A 16,189-nucleotide genomic window follows, 5' to 3' on the forward strand; every position below is an offset into this window, starting at 1 on the left:
TATTTGTCAGCTAATGTAGCGAGGAAGAGGGGATTGTGCGAAACTAAATTGGATGAAGTGCATCTTGTAGCTCTGATCGCTTCCCTTCGGGGACTAGATGGCATTTTATTTCATTTAAGGTTAACAGTTAGGCCAAGCTTCCTCAGGCACTGCTTCCAGCCACCAGAGGTTGGCTTCCCAGTCTGTGGGTCAATACTGTATGTTGCACCTTAAGGTACTCGACAAAAGAACACATTCGTATCATCACTGCAACATCCTGGCAAAATATAATTTCTTTAGTTTCAACAATCTTAAGTTCTTTAAACATGTATGTGCGATCTACAAATCTCTAAACGCCCTGTACCCACCGCCCCTAAATGAGTATATAAAAAAACAACCGGAAAGGAATATAGGGACCAGGGCCACCACAAGAGGGGACTGTGAGGTACAATTCAGACACACAACATTTTCTCAAAACGTGTTATCAGTCCAAAGATGTTTACAGTAGAATGGAACAAGTTACCCATCAATATTAGAGAGTGTCCGACTTTCAGGACCTTTAAAGCACAACTTACAGACTGGATATTAGACAAACAAACTTGTGAGCACCTGTAAACATGTTTAACCCGGGTTAAACATGTTTGCAGTTGTATGGCTATGGCCGGTGCGTGTGCAATGGTCCAGCATTGTACAGTAGATATTATGTGCGAATGTTTGTGACCGACCGGTATGTCTGAAATAATGGAGGTATAGTTATTATGTGCGAATGTTTATGGCTGGTTCGTGTGCAATAATAAGTCAGGGTGCAGTGCTTGAGTGAGACCGACAATAGAAATGTGAATATGGATAGAATATTTAGTTGCTATAATATGTGGATAACATACCATGTCGTACTTTAATTTTACTTTTACTTTAATCCGATGCAATACACCTGGCACTTTAAACTGAGTGCACTTTAGGGCACCGTGCAATACATGTACTCCTGCACTTTAGCACCTGTCACTTTGGCCCAGCACTTTTGCACCTTGCACTTTATCTCTCAAACTGTCTAGGTCAGGGCCGTTGTATAGGGGAGAAAGGTGATGATAATTCTAGGGGCCCAGCGCCCAGTAGGGCCCATAAAAGACCCCAGTAGTCTAATCTTTGTATGACTGATTTATTCTGCGTAAGACCCTGACTAATACTCATAGTACACTGTAAAAACTCAACATCTTTCCAAGAATATTTGTCTTATTTCTTGTCCAAATGTCTCATTTCTAGTCAAAACTAATCTCTTTCCACTTAAAATAAGACTCATTACCTAAAAAATTACTTGTTTTTAGATAATTTCCACTTAAATTCACAATAGAAAAATCTGCCAGTGAAAGTAAGTTTTTTGTGCTTGTAATAAGGAAGAAAAACTTGCTCCACTATCATATTTTTTTCTACTTATTCCAAGTGAAAATATGCTTGAAAGAAGTATCTAAAAACAAGCTAATATGATGTGTCTTATTTTAAGTAGAATGAGATTTGTTTTGACTAGAAATAAGACAAATATTCTTGCTAAGATACTTGAGTTTTTGCAGTGTAATGCTGCATTAGCATCAAAACAAAGAAGGCTAAATAAAAAACGATAATACATACGTAGTCTAAGAAAAAAGGGGAAAATTAGGGGGGAGGGGCCCACTTTAGTATTCTTTAAGGGGGCCCAGAATTCATAGCAACGGCCCTGGTCTAGGTTCCACTACTGGCCTGATCATCTGACCTGTTTTTTTATCTTGTTGTCTGCTTTGTCATGTCGCGTATATAACTGTGTTCTCCTGTCACTGTACTGTTTTTATGTTTTGGGACTCCGGATGGAAATTAGCATTGCTGCTATAATCCGGCACATTTACATGTTTTTATATGTACATTGATGTGCACTGTCCCACCCAAATAAACAAATAAAGTAAAGTAAAGTAAAGCATTTATGAGTTGTCTCTGACCTTGGGAGGTGTGGTCTATAAGGTTATACCTGGATCTAATATGGCCATAGATGAATTTAGGCTGAAATCCAACACACAGGGATGTTAGGATTGGATGTCAGTGTCAGTCTAATATCTAATATACTATATATTTCTGAAATGGATGGTCAAAACAAGCTTTTTTTTTACATTTTTTTTTTAAAGGAAAGAATTTACGCATTTAAAGACAATGTTAATGACAAATGAACAGAATAATATCAATTCTATACATCCATGAATGAATCCATGTTTTAGAGATGCAAGCCGCTTTTGGCAAAAAAAAATAAGCAAGAGATATTATCAAAAGAATCACATGGAGCCTTTCAGGAGCCATGACAGTGACATGTCCAGTGGGAATTGGAGCATTGGCTAGAATGGCAGTGGGTTGTCTTTGGCAGCTGCAACAGAGGACATTGTCTGGTGGAAAATGCACTTGGGAACTATAGCAAAACATTTATGCTCCTTCCCTATTTATCCATGTCAGGGAATATAGCATTTTTCTAACCATGTGATTGACTTTGTTTTGTTTTTCTCTGTTCTTTTTTTAACCTTTATTTTACCAGACAGATTGCTTGAGATAAAAAAAATCTCTTTTCCAAGCAAGGCCTGGCCAAGAAAACAGCAATAAGATATACACACAAAGAAGAAAGGACAGACATGGGGGAGAGAGAACAAATAAATGATAAATGACGTCCAGAGTTCTCCATCTTTTAGTTACCTTTGGCCAGTTTTTTAAACTTTGCAATATGCAAGATAAAATTTGCAGGGAGGGATCATTTCATTGAAAGAAAATTTTGACATTTTTACTGTTCAAAACAAATACCACAGTTAACACCCTTTTCTTTCTTTTTCTTTTTTTTTTGCAGTCTCTTCATCTCAGCTGACCCTCTGTGTGCTGTTACTTGCATGCGCAGGCGTGACAGGAGATTGATTAATTCCCATACAGTGTCCCACCAGGTGACAAATGTTAAATGAATGACTGTTCACCTTCACAGTTCATTTTATATTGATTGTTTTTTTTCCCCCACATTATGTAAGTGTCTCATTGAGGCAGCTAGAGCACGGTTGGAGGAACACTCTGAAACCATGGCCATCATTAGGAGAAAAGTATTATTTAATGGCACAGAGGATCAACTACTCACTTATATTAAAGGCTCCTGCAGACTTGTCTATATGGATTACTACAGATTTAGTTAAGCAACTCACTCAGGAATGAGAGATTATCAAGAAAGCTAACCTTTGTGACTCAGTGAATGGTGTCAAAGGCCGTGACAGGGCTTTAGTGAGACATAAATGAATCATGGCTATTGTGTGTTTACTCAGTGGTGTTTACATTGAAGATCAAATGTCCTGCTCTGTTGAAATCGCTCTAAAAGAAGTCCATTATTAAATCAGGTGTAAGAATAACAGTAATGCTGCGGAGGAACATTTAGTAAACTGTTCCTGTATCAGCCGTTGACAAGGCTTAAATTTTCAATATGTTGAAGCCTTGTGGTTGACATAGCCAGCGGATATGTGTGTGGTGAGAGCGAGGTGATGACAGCACATCAGAGGTCGCCACTGTAATGAATCATGACGCCCAAACGCTGGGCTTCCTTCACCTCACACTCTTGCAGTTCAGGCATTATTCCTTCATAGTTCAAAAATATTTTGGCACACCTCACCGCTTCCTGCCAGTGATGGACTTACTACACGTCCTCTTCCTCTTCCTGCTCTCGATTGCCCTGGTATTGTTTCATTCACAGTTTTCTTTTTTTCGTATCAAGACCTCCATAACCCCGCTGAACTTGCTGTGTTCTACCGTACCATTGTGTAAGAGTGGCAGAAAAAAAATATGCAGTGTACCTCACTTTACTCTGTGCTGAGGCAGCTGTTAAATTAAATTGTCCTGCAATATATGAAACCTGCAAACCAGTGTGTGGCGAGGAACAGGCTTGTCCCTGTGTTCATGACTATGACTGCTTCAGTGACAGCACTATAATTTGAAACATCTCACTCGTACTCTTTTCTCATTTTAAGTAGCGTTTAATACTGAATGTATGTGTAAAGTTGTGGTTTGATTTCTCAGAAAATCCCACTTCCCTCTCACATCTGCTTTTAAACCACCAGAGGGCGACATGTTGACTTTTCCTCCTTAAATTATAAAATGGTCATACACACCCCCAGAAAAATAAGGTAAAACTTTTATTTAAAAACTGTTATTACTCTGTGTTGGTGGTGTGTTTTCAGGTTGTCTGTCTCATTCTTGTGAACACAAAATTTCACACAAACACATTTGGATTCATGGAGCAAGTGATGAGTTTGGGGTTAAAGGTCAAAGGAGAAGGTCACTATGACCTCACTTGAATGTCTCACTGTGGGAAATACAAGATCTCAAAGGAATGCTTTGAGGGAATTTCTTCGACTTTCTCTGAACTTCATTTTATTCAATCAAATCAACTTAATTTGACTGAGTAAAAGTAATTTAATTCAACGTGGAAAATTACATCAACGTGTTTTTTTTTTAGTTTATTTATTCAGTTAATTGCTTTTAGATGTACTAATGCATTTATTTCAACTTAATATAAATAATTAAAACTGATGACAGTGATGATGGTTTTTAATTTCCACCTAGTCAGTGCAGTAGTTGTATGTTATATTTCTCTTATGTATAGCATAACTTTTACAAACGTAACACACTGGATTCCACAAATGAATGTTTGTCAATCCACTGGATGTTTTTAATAGCTTTTGAATTCCTGAGTTTTTGTCACTTAAATGGCACAGTGTGCAAAATGTGCACATTTTAACCACTGCATAGTTTGTTTGTTTTTTAAGATTTTGTCAGTTTTATTTGTTATATTATACAGAAATATATGTGATAAATATTATTATTCGTCTGCTCTGTGTTGCTATACTGTAGGTTGCTGGATGTCACCTCCCAAAACGTGTCGCTGGAAGACTTGGACCAGTGTAATTGTGTATTCATGGCACTGCAATGAGAGATGATGCTCTCATATTGCATATGGAGTTTTGTTCTATTTTAAATATTTGAAAATAAATTTAGTAAGTCTACCTCATTGCTCGAGACAACCAGTATGCATTCCAATACTGTTAGCCACGCTCCGACTCTGACCTGAACTTCCTCGCGACCTTGAATAAGAGCCCAAAAGGTTATGGACCCGTTTCAGATTAAGGGCATAGTTATGCACTCACATGCGTGGCCACTTATGCATTCAAAGCTATATCCAACCTCACTTATGGTTTCATTTCAGCAGTTAAGGAATGCCTGTATGTTCACCCCTCTCTTCATGGGTTTCTGCTCAGGTAGTGGAGGATCAGAGTTCAGACATATTTGCAGGTATACTATCACTTGACTGATGATAAGAGTCACTCATGTTGGGATGCCGTGATGAAGAGCTGCTGTGTATGGAGCTTTACCACCACCTAGTGGGTCCTGAGCCACAGCACCCCCTTGTAAACGTACAGTATTGTGGTGGAGGAGCAGTTGTAGGTGGTCTGAGGAGGGCCTCTCCAGTTGTAAATAGTCTTCTGACACGTGTGTGACCACTTCGGTGTCTGTGACCTCTCACCCCTGAAAGCTTAGTTTTACCACCTGGGGGTGGACTGTTCTTGATCTGGCAGCACCTCCACCAGACTGGAGCGCAGCTCTCTACACTCGCCCTGTAAAGAACCTCAAGGTCCACCTTATCACGCACACACATACAAAATCATGTATGTGTGCAGGCGTGTACGTGTGTGTATGGTCCTTTTTAGAAAAACAGCTCCATTACAAAGGTATTTGACGTGGAGGTCTTTGGGACTGTGTTACTGCAAGTGGCTCATGTTTCTAAGTGTTACTTTTATATCCTTGTCACAGAGTTTGTTTATATTATGATTCTGAATACCTCAGTCAAAACATGGTCTTATTGAACACTTGTTGTATTATAGTTATTATTTCTTTATATTTTCATATTGTCAGTCTATATTACATTCCAATGTAAGTCTAAGGATCCACACCTTTCTGCATAGTGCAAGTTAAAAGTATAAATAGGACATGACAGTAAAAACTGGCTTTAGATGTTGCTTATTTTGCACATCTGGGGTTTGTTATGTCTCTCAGATCATCTCACTCCCTCTCTCTCTTTCGCTCTCTCTTTCTCTTCAGCTGTCATCGCAGACATGAAATATCTTGATATCTCACATACAAGCAGGAGGTTTAGTACGTAGGCAGATGGTGACAGACGTTGGATGATAAAACAACACGGTCCAGGTGTGTTATTCAGTCCTCGGGTGTGTCTTTTCAAGATCTACACGAGCTATGATATCACTGTTGATGAGCTTTTTCATCTGCGCCATCAAGTTCCTCCTACACAGCACCTCAGACCCCCCACTTCTATTCACTCTCACTGCCTTACCAACTAATAACCCTCTACACCCACCAGGGCAATCATATGCACCCCTTTGATCCGCTTCATCCCTCACTTTAGTAGTGTTTAGAAAAAAGATACAGTGTTAACAATAGGAAAAAAACTGTGGCTCACTCCCACTGCTTCACTTACTCTCCTTTTTATTATCCGTCCTCTTTTATCCCCTTGTCCGCATGCAGTACAGAACAATACAGTGCAGGCGCACAGGGTGGAGGCTCATGACAGGACTGGTAACATGATGACACACCAAAGGCCAGGTGAGTAAAAATCCCCCTCCACAGTGGGACATGTGTCACGGTCCAGCCGTGTCGCCAACCTTTTTTGTGGTCTCGCGTCTTTCTGCTTTGGCTCTCTCCGCCTCCGGCCACAACGATAAAGCCTCCATCTGCTGTGGGGACCCGGGCCTGTGTCTCTCTGAACTGATCCCTCACAGCAGTTTCCCCTTTGTCAGATATGCCGATCGGGTTTCACTTTTGACACCTCTCTGTTTTACATTTGCGACAGGTACCAAAGTTCTTCTGTTCTTAGAAGAAATATATTGGAAATGTGATATTCATCTCTTTACAAAGCTGTGCCCCCCTCTTGCGCTCTTGTCCCCTCTGGAGAAAACAGTGTTTTTTAAAGAGCAGAAAAACAGTTCTTAAGGAATGTTTGAGTGTGTTGATCCTCACTAAGAGCTGGATAATTGACCCTTCAGCTGACCTATAATATAACACAAAGCCTGCAACACTGAAGTTGAAATTTTTACATCTAAAAAAAAAAAAAAAAAAAGGTTTTAAAGGGATAGTTCAACATTTTAGCAAATTGGCCCATTGCCATAATCGCTACAGTATAGTCATAGCATTAGGTTCGTTACCTTTATTTGTCGGTGCAAGCTATTTTTAGAACGGCGGAGCAGAGCCGCGAGCTGCTCAAAGCTACGCTACGGAGGCTAATGGGATTTCTTGGTTTCCCTCATCAAACTCATCAAATACACAATCCAACAACTCCAAAACGCTCCTGTGGACAAGTTGTGACCTGCACATTCACCACGCTATGAGATAATAAAGGAACGTTACGAGACAGAGTTGTTTTCGAGGTAAATACAGAGACTACTTGCTGAAAAACTGTCCCTGAAGGCAACACGCATCAGCAGTTTTGCATGAATTTTCCTCTAAAACAACTCATAACGTTCTGTTTGCCAAAATGTTGAACTATCCCTTTAATATAACTGACAGTTGTGTATTATAGCTTTTACTGTCTGGCTATGTATCTATCTGTCTGTCTATCACCTGTCTGACCATACATATATCTAATCCATCTATCTGTCACATCCATTCATGAGGCCGTCGTTCATCCATAGTGTTCTCAGCTGTTTCGGCGTGTCAACGTTGTTGCTGGTGATTCTACACACAAACTCGCACATGCCAATTGTTAGTAACATGAACCGACTCAGCATCCTAACCTGCAGTCAGATCGCCTGTCACAGGTCAAAGAGACAGCTGAAGTGTTTTCAGACTCGGGCTTAAAACTGATAAAGTGTCTTGGAATGGGAGTGATGTGTGATATGAGGCCAGATTATCTTGTTACAGTAATTGTAAAAGTTCATATGTTATCATGTGTCTCACCAACCTCTGAGCAGGGTGATTTCTCATCACTAACCTTAGTTTCATGAATTTAATGTATTTTTTTTTTCTTTTTCGTCTTTGAACTAACAAAACATTCTCTTTCAGGGCCTAGACAAATATATGCCGCCAGCAATTCAACATCTGACACCTGAACCTTGATCTCTGAACCCATGCGTGTGACTCCAGATACTTCAGCCTTCAAAACAACAAATGAAAAGTGTCTGAAATTTTCTCTCCGAATCATCATGACTGGCTTTGCTTTCTTGTTTGGCACAAATCATTCTCAACCTTGGAGCTAAACACCTTGGTGATTACCAAATAAAGTTGCAATCTGATAAAGATAATAGCGTACATGATTATCCCAGCATCCATTTCTGTTCTTAATCAGCAGTCCTGACAACGGTGTTTCCTGTAATCCCTGTGAGATCACACACACCCACACACAATCACCACTGTGGCTTAAATGTATACAGATTCATGTCAGGTTCTTTAGAGTGAGTTAAACAGCATGTTTAACTACTTTTAATAACACACAGTATTCACTGAGGTTAAAGTATGCTGTTTAATTAGCTCATATCTAATCTGTTACATTACAGCTCATTTAATCTGGGACCAAGGATCCACCTATACAACCAGTAGCTATGACTAATTTATTTGACCTTGGAATAAAATTAACACTGCATGTCTAGCTACTTTCCCATAACCTCTACTCCCATGGGAACTGATTAGATTATCATGGTATTACATCCAATTGTCTCCATGTAAGCTCTGTCCTGTTTGTTATTGTAAGCCACATGTTATGTGATGTTCATGAAACAAAGTTCAAGGTTGCCGCCACATTTCCTTCACCTCTTTTCATTCCTAGAACAAGTGAGAGGCGTTCATCTGAGGTACGGAGGCAGAGTAACAATACCCGCTAACACTCCAGCCTGTGAGGCGTTCAAATGGTAATTTAATTAAATAGTAGTGAAATATGAAACATGCACCAAATGCCACATCCTGTTTAGCATCATCATGAGCCATATTTCTCAGGGCTGCAAAAAAAAAAAAAGTTCACCCCTCCCACCCCTCCGTTTTCATCTGTCCACATCTGTCCTTAATGGATTGAGCCCGGCTGGCAGCACCAGGCGTTTATACATCTTAACATGGGTGGCCCCAGTTAAAAACCTGAACTTCTAACCCTCGCAGTGTGAGAGCCGTGTTCCACATATGGAGGGGTTCAGTCAGCTTGCAGTACTGGTGTGTGTTTGTGTGTGTGTGTTTGTGTGTGTGTGTGTTTGTTTGTAAACATTACAGTACAGTACAATGCAGGATTAGGATGTTTGCCAGGAAGGGCTATAGTCAATGTATTTAATGGAAACATTTGCATTAATGCAGCATCTGGCCGACCGCAAACAGATTGCACTGAATTTGGAGTATTATAAGAATCTCAAACTCACTGATGCGATGCATTTAAAAAAAAATGCTGCCTTGTGTTTGTTCTTATATTCTTTCTTTCTTTACACCCTCTATATTTGATTATTTAATTTAAATTTAAACCATATATCTTATTTTATATTTGTTTACATCATGGGTTGGAGAGAAACTGAATTACAATCTGTATGTCCCATGAATTGACAATAAAGCCAACTTTGACTTTTGACAATATATACATTATATTAACCTATTACTGTGTATTATGAAATTATATAATTTCTGGGTCTGTGAGCATTCAGTTATTGAAAAGTGCACCTACGTATAACCTACACGGTTGCCCATAAAGTTGGTATAAAATATTATTTTTATGAAATGATTGTGACAATGTGATTTATTCTCAACAGCTAAATTGTATATCTTCTCAAAACTATATTGATCAATCTCTTCCAGACATACCACTGTGAAAATGTAATAACAATTAACCTTACAGAATAGGAATAAAAAGAGGAATGTCTTTATGTGTCGTGGCTTGTTGCAGTCATAATATTTTATAATAAGTGATCTTTAATGCGTAGAATCATTGTGAAAAGAAGAAAAAACAGATATACAAAGGGAATATTGTGTATGAATGAGTCAGGTGTGAGTTTGTGTATCAGATGATTAATCTGAGAGCAAGATCCTTTCACACATTTACAATTCAAGCACTTTTCAAGGTGACTGTGCTACGTGATTTACATCAAAGTGACCATGTGGCCGTGCTGCTCTGATCAACTGTCCAGTCTGCGGAGAGAGATATAATATCCTCTGGGTATTACTGACAGGGAGCATGATATGTGTGTGCTTATGCCCCGCATGTGTGTGTGTGTGTGTTTCTGTGTGTCACTGTGGTCCACATGTATGAGTGTGAACGTGTATGTGTGTCACAGTGTATTTATGCAAGCGACTGACATAAATACATCAAGGGGAACACACAGCTGTCCAGTGCCATGTTTCTCAGGGGTTAAGACCTGAAGTGGACCGTGGGACTCTTCCTGTCGGGTCATTTCATTTTAAGTTCCCGTCAGTGAACCGGGCTCCCGGGGCGAAGCCTTACGGCAGGCGGTCGTCTAAGTGCTTTCTTCAGTGATTGTGCAGCAGTGGAGGAAATGTAGACTTAGCAAGTGCCACTGCGCTGCCACCGGATGGCTGCAGTGAAAGGGACCTGCTCTGATCTCAACACATACCAGGCTGGATTAGAACGGGGAACCAGAGCAGAAACAGGATCTGACCCTCTCTGCTATCACTCTCTAACCCTGCCGCTCCTTCCCAAAGACATCCTCAACACTTCCTCCTCCAATTAGTGTGACCTTGTTACATTGGAGACACAAGGAAAGCTTTGTGAAAGTCAAGACTTCTGCACTTTTACCATGGCGAGCAGCGACTAGGGGGGTCATAATCAAAATAGCTCAGTTCAAATCTGTAAACTGACACAGATGCATAAAACAAACGGACAACAAGCTACTGTACGTAACAGTGCCTCTATATCCCACATAGCTTTTCATCTTCCCCAGTGGATGTGATCAGCACTTAGCCGGCTCCTGTTTGTTTAGTAACACAGTAGTAGGAGGCCCCCGGCGGACGCTCTTTGAATGCTGAAAACCGTAAAGCCAGTACAGAGTCTGTCACTGTGCCACCTCGGGGAGCAGCGCTTCTATTCCACATGTCCCTTCTTTCGGTGAGGGGCGCCACTGACAGCTGCCGAAAGTCAGGGGTCAAAGTCACAGCAGGTAGACATCAGTGCTCAGGAGGGACGGATGATTAACGGCTGAATTAAGAAATTCGAGCAACTCTGTCAGTCCAACCAGACGGCCATGCTGTGGCTACAGTATACTCTATGCTTAGTGTGTATGTTGGGACATGTGGACCACCATCCAGCACACAATATACAAACACAAATACGCACACATTTCCTTTTTTCAATGTGTCTTCTGTCATGCAGACAGCTGAAGACAGGCACTCCTGGAGGTTTTCAGAGTTTGGGCAGTAGCCAAGACGTCCCAAGTGCAATCTCAGAGAGTTCATCATTGTTTCCCACATGTCCAGCCATTCATACTCAGGGAAATGCATTCCCCAGACCCAACATCAGTATTTGTGAATAATAAAAATTTAAAAAAGAAATGGAAAAAAGCTGTCAGCAGTGTTATTGATAACTTTCACAGCTCTCGCGTCCACTCAAAGGACCTTGAATTCATCATTTTCATTGTCACTGGTCCGTGGGACCGAGCTAACTGGATTCCCATTTGCTCATAGGGCGATAATTCAACCTTGGCCATTAATAAGCTGTTCACACAGCATGCAGCTATAGCAGGCTATGTATAGGCTAAACCTTCATATAGCTTTTACAGCGAGAGCAAAACAGGCCTTTTGACATTATAACATTTCAAATCAGGTGGTGAATTTGACTAAAAAGCTGAATTAGGCCTACTATGGTTACACTGCTCTACCATCCACACTGTGTGAAAAAAGTGCACCACAAAAAGTAACATAATGTAAATGTATATAGTGGAATGGGTCCTAAAGGACATGTGGGTTTTTAAATGGCTCCCTCCAACACTTTTAGTAACTGTGTCTGAGAGATTTAACCTTCCTTACTTCCTCCCTTCTATTTATAAGAGTGTCATAGTCCTGCTGCACTTTGATAGTACCAAGTGATCTCATTTACACACTCGCTCTCTCTCTCACACACACACACACACACGCAGAGTTACACACAGACATACTCATGCTAGCACATATTTTTCTGCACGCATGCACTCTATGTGTGAATGATGCCAGCAAATACTCATAAAATGTTTTAGCAATGAGCGAAACAGATGGAAATACTGCACCGAGTGCCACAATGGCTGGGCATTTGGCAGCGGGCCACAGTTGAATTGTAGCATGTCCTAATGGATCAGCTGAAAGCTATGTGAATCCTTCAGTAGCCTATCTGCCCCTGACTACTTGCCTCTCTGTCCGCTCCATCTCTGTGCCAAAGGGTGATCCAGGGCTGGAGCCGGTGCCCGCTGACAGCTGAGCTGCACTCTGGCAGACAACCGGCACTTCTGACTGAGTAAATGTACTTATTTACATTCCACCACCGTCGAATACTAAAAAAAATCCTAAACAAAAAACTGAACACAACAAGAAATGAGTCACCTATGCACTTTGCTGGAAATGACTGACCACTATATACCTGTTCACAGCAGTGTATCTGGTGTGTTTTTTTGCTTTCTCTTTGAGTAGGAGTTAAGCATAGCAAGATGCTGGAAATGTTTCATGTGGGTCACGGTCTAATGTTACTCAGTAGCAACAATAACAACACAAGGTTGCTGCTGCTTTCTCAAAGGAAACTGTGCAGAGTGCTTGTGTATTCACAAAACCAAAGTTGCTTTCAGTTTTCTAGGTCTTTCGACACTTTGTGAGCTCATCACAAACAAAGTGCACTTTAGCAGCAACAATATGTTCATGGCAGCATTATGCACGTATTATATATATTGTATTTAAAATCATGTTCACTTGGCACCAGTTGGCTCACCATGCACAAGCAAACCATGTCCCATGCCAGCAACCAGCTGCCTGCACCGTGCACACTGTATTAATGTGACCCAGCGATCAGCATGTCACAACAGAAACAGATAACCCAGCATGCTCTGCTGCTGCTGCTGCTGCTGCTGCTGCTGCCCATCTATTATTGTAACACTCCTGTAACTGGGCCTGTGGTGTGCAATCACATTTTTTAAACAAAACAGACAAGCCAGCTATTGATGAAGCCGTATTCATCGTACTCGTGTTCAAGTCGTGCTTGTGGGCCAGACAGATTTTCGAAGCACTAATCATCCAAACCGCAGTAACGCCCTAAATGAATATGCCATTGGTTGTTTGTCTTCGGCTGGTTTGTCCACCGACTTGAATTTATTGCATCGTCTTTGTGCTTTGTGTGAAGCTATTCATCAAAGAGAAAGTTAAGTTTGAATCAGTCGTGTTCAACAAGCCGCCAGATGTTAAAATCAAGAGGCTGAAAACACATAAACAACAACACATGAGCAGGTTGCCAGTCGTTATCATATCAATATCACTCTAAATACAACAAAACAAGTCATTATCAATAGATATAACACTCACAGGGAGACAGGATACCCAAAACCATGTGTGACATTTGTTTCCTATTATTTATTTATTTTTACAATTGTGTATTAACCTAAACCAGCTGCAGTGGTGTGGACTGTTTGTGTGAGCGTTGTTATATGTTCACAATACATACTCTGCAGGGAGTCATTGTTATTTCCATCTGAGGGCCCGTCATCGCTCTGTGGAGCCTCAACATCAAAAATTGAGCAGCCTGTCCCGTCGGTGGTGCAAATAATGAAAGAAGGAGCCCCTCTGTGGGGGGGTGACGTGTCTCTTCCTCACACCCCACGTGGTGATGATTCGTTCAGCTTACTCATGTTTCTCCTCCAAACAAATTAATATTTATCATAGTCGCCCGAGTGTTCGGCTCTGGGGGACTTCTGACGCCCCCGGTCTGTGCAGGGCCCGCTCATAAAGGAGCTCTCTTAAGATTGTTCTATTTTCGGTGACCATTATCTTCACAACTCAGTCTGGATGAGACAGAGGAGGGTCACAGAGGAATCCTTTGGTGACACTGCTGCAGATATCAATAAACAATACGGCCTCTGTGTGACTTATCTCTGAGCAGCCCGTGTCCTGCACCGGGCTGAGATGTCATTTCAAGTGACATTAGTTGTGAGGTCAGCCACAGTTAACCAGTCAGTCATCCATTTAATATACTAACAAACATATTATTATCAATGGAAGCTGATGAATTTTAAGCATTTCTTCAGAAAAAAAAATAAGTGATTGTGATTAATTACTTAATTGTTTGACCTCTAAGAACCACCTTTGGGATATCACCTAATGTATACTGAATGGGTATAATGTTGTATTTGTATGTGTATATTGAGCATATCGTGTCAAGTATCTATCTATCTATCTATCTATCTATCTATCTATCTATCTATCTATCTATCTATCTATCTATCTATCCATCCATCTATCCATCTATCTTCATGTATGCATAATCAAGATTTCTACATATATATTTAAATTCTCATGCATTTGGCATCTGAACAGGTGCTGTAATATAATTATTCTATATATTTTTACAATCTAATATATTTGGTGTATACTACACAGCAAGTATAGTAGTTATTGTCCAAGAGTTTGGTAGATCAAACACATAAATAAGTTTGGTTTTCTCTTTGTGGTTGTAAATGCCCTGGACAATAGTCGAGAACACATGACTCTCGGTTGCACTGTGGAACTTTAAATAACCTTGAAGAACCACACAGAGCTCTGGCAGCACCGGCTCTGCCTTTAAATGACTCAGTGTCTCATAATAATCCACTTTATGTCCGCTCATATTATACTCATACATCTTAGCTTGTTTATATAGGCACCGATTCCTTTCATTCTTTCTTTTTACCTGCTTGTTCCTGTTGGGGCTGACGGGAGCCTGGAGGCTATCCTGGCATGCACTGGCAGGGAAACATCAGGGTTCCCAGAGTTGTATAATATTTCTATGAAACCACATTTAAAATGTTGGAGTTGTTGTGGTGCTCTGTGCCCACTTTGTCATCACTTACCCCCGAACTGGTGTGATGATTCAGCGATGAAGAGGGCAGGGAGAGTTATGGCTGCTGATGTGAAGGATTGCTGCGACACCTAAATCACAGACACTGGGCTCAGTTTCAGTTGTGACAGAACAGCTCATGTACAGTACATCTGAGTCATATCTCAATATGAGAAGTAAACAGTGGCTTCAGTCAGTGTGGGGAAACTTCAGTAGCTATATGAGGTAGAGAACATTAGGGCATCTCTATTTTCAAAACATGAACTCGTTATACAGTCCAACTAATGATCCAATGAGAGGAATCTATTCTATAATGATTAAATGTCATGCAAATCAAATCTGTCACTGTGTAAAAAAATAATTAAGCTCTTTTTGAAAAGAGAGACTAAGTTATCATCAAGGTCCGGACAAAAACAAATTATATGGACAGAAGAGGGTGTATCAAATAAGACATGAATAGTTGGAAGTCTACACAATTAGATTTTGTGAGAACAAGACAGGAAGGAATCCATACAATGAGGATTTGGCTCAGCATCATACAGACTCAGTAATGATGGGCAGGGCATGGAGAAATGCTTGAAAGAAAAACATGTATTGACAAGACGTTTCAGACAAGAGCAAACAAATAGGAGTCTCAGTGCGAGGTGAATAACAGGTAAGTCAGAGTGGGTTTAACGTGTCACTGCCGGGATTTCCATCCTCTTATTGAACAGACATCTCTAGCAGCTCATGTGTTAAATTAAAACCAGAATTGCCTCTTGGGAAAATTAAGTGTTGAGTTGTTGGAAGGAGTCTCTCTCCTCTTGGCAATGAAGACAAAACGAGTTTAGTTGTTAAGAGGACGCGGGTAACTCGTGGAATGAAGTTTTAGCAGAAGATGAAAGGCCGATTCAGCTTGTAAATCACGGGGGCTGATGGAAAGGCTTTCTTGGGTGCCACATCTCTGAGTCCTCCTTTTGTGGTGTGCGCGCCGTTGCCTGGGGCTCACCTTGACAAGAACCTGCTGATTGAATAACCAGATGATCTGAGGTGGTGTACGCACATTGAAACAACAACAACAAAAAGCCAACATATTTGCCAATACAGTAAAAATCAAAGTGTGCACTACAGCGGTCCTAAATAGCCAGCTCTCCTCGCGCATTAACA

The 16,189-nt window shown here is 40.7% G+C and overlaps 2 protein-coding genes across 2 annotated transcripts in view; one reads left to right on the forward strand and one right to left on the reverse strand.

The window, feature by feature from the left end:
* zmat5 (zinc finger, matrin-type 5) overlaps positions 1–16,189 on the forward strand; it is a 346,127-nt gene that overhangs the window by 168,294 nt on the left and 161,644 nt on the right. The window lies entirely within an intron of this gene.
* wdr70 (WD repeat domain 70) overlaps positions 15,108–16,189 on the reverse strand; it is a 48,410-nt gene continuing 47,328 nt past the window's right edge. Inside the window, exon 19 of the mRNA XM_083983691.1 lies at positions 15,108–15,135. The gene's annotated coding sequence lies outside the window, so the exon portion shown is untranslated. The remainder of the gene's footprint in view (positions 15,136–16,189) is intronic.

Source organism: Trachurus trachurus (assembly GCF_905171665.1).
Source record: "Trachurus trachurus genome assembly, chromosome: 12".
NCBI lineage: Eukaryota > Metazoa > Chordata > Actinopteri > Carangiformes > Carangidae > Trachurus > Trachurus trachurus.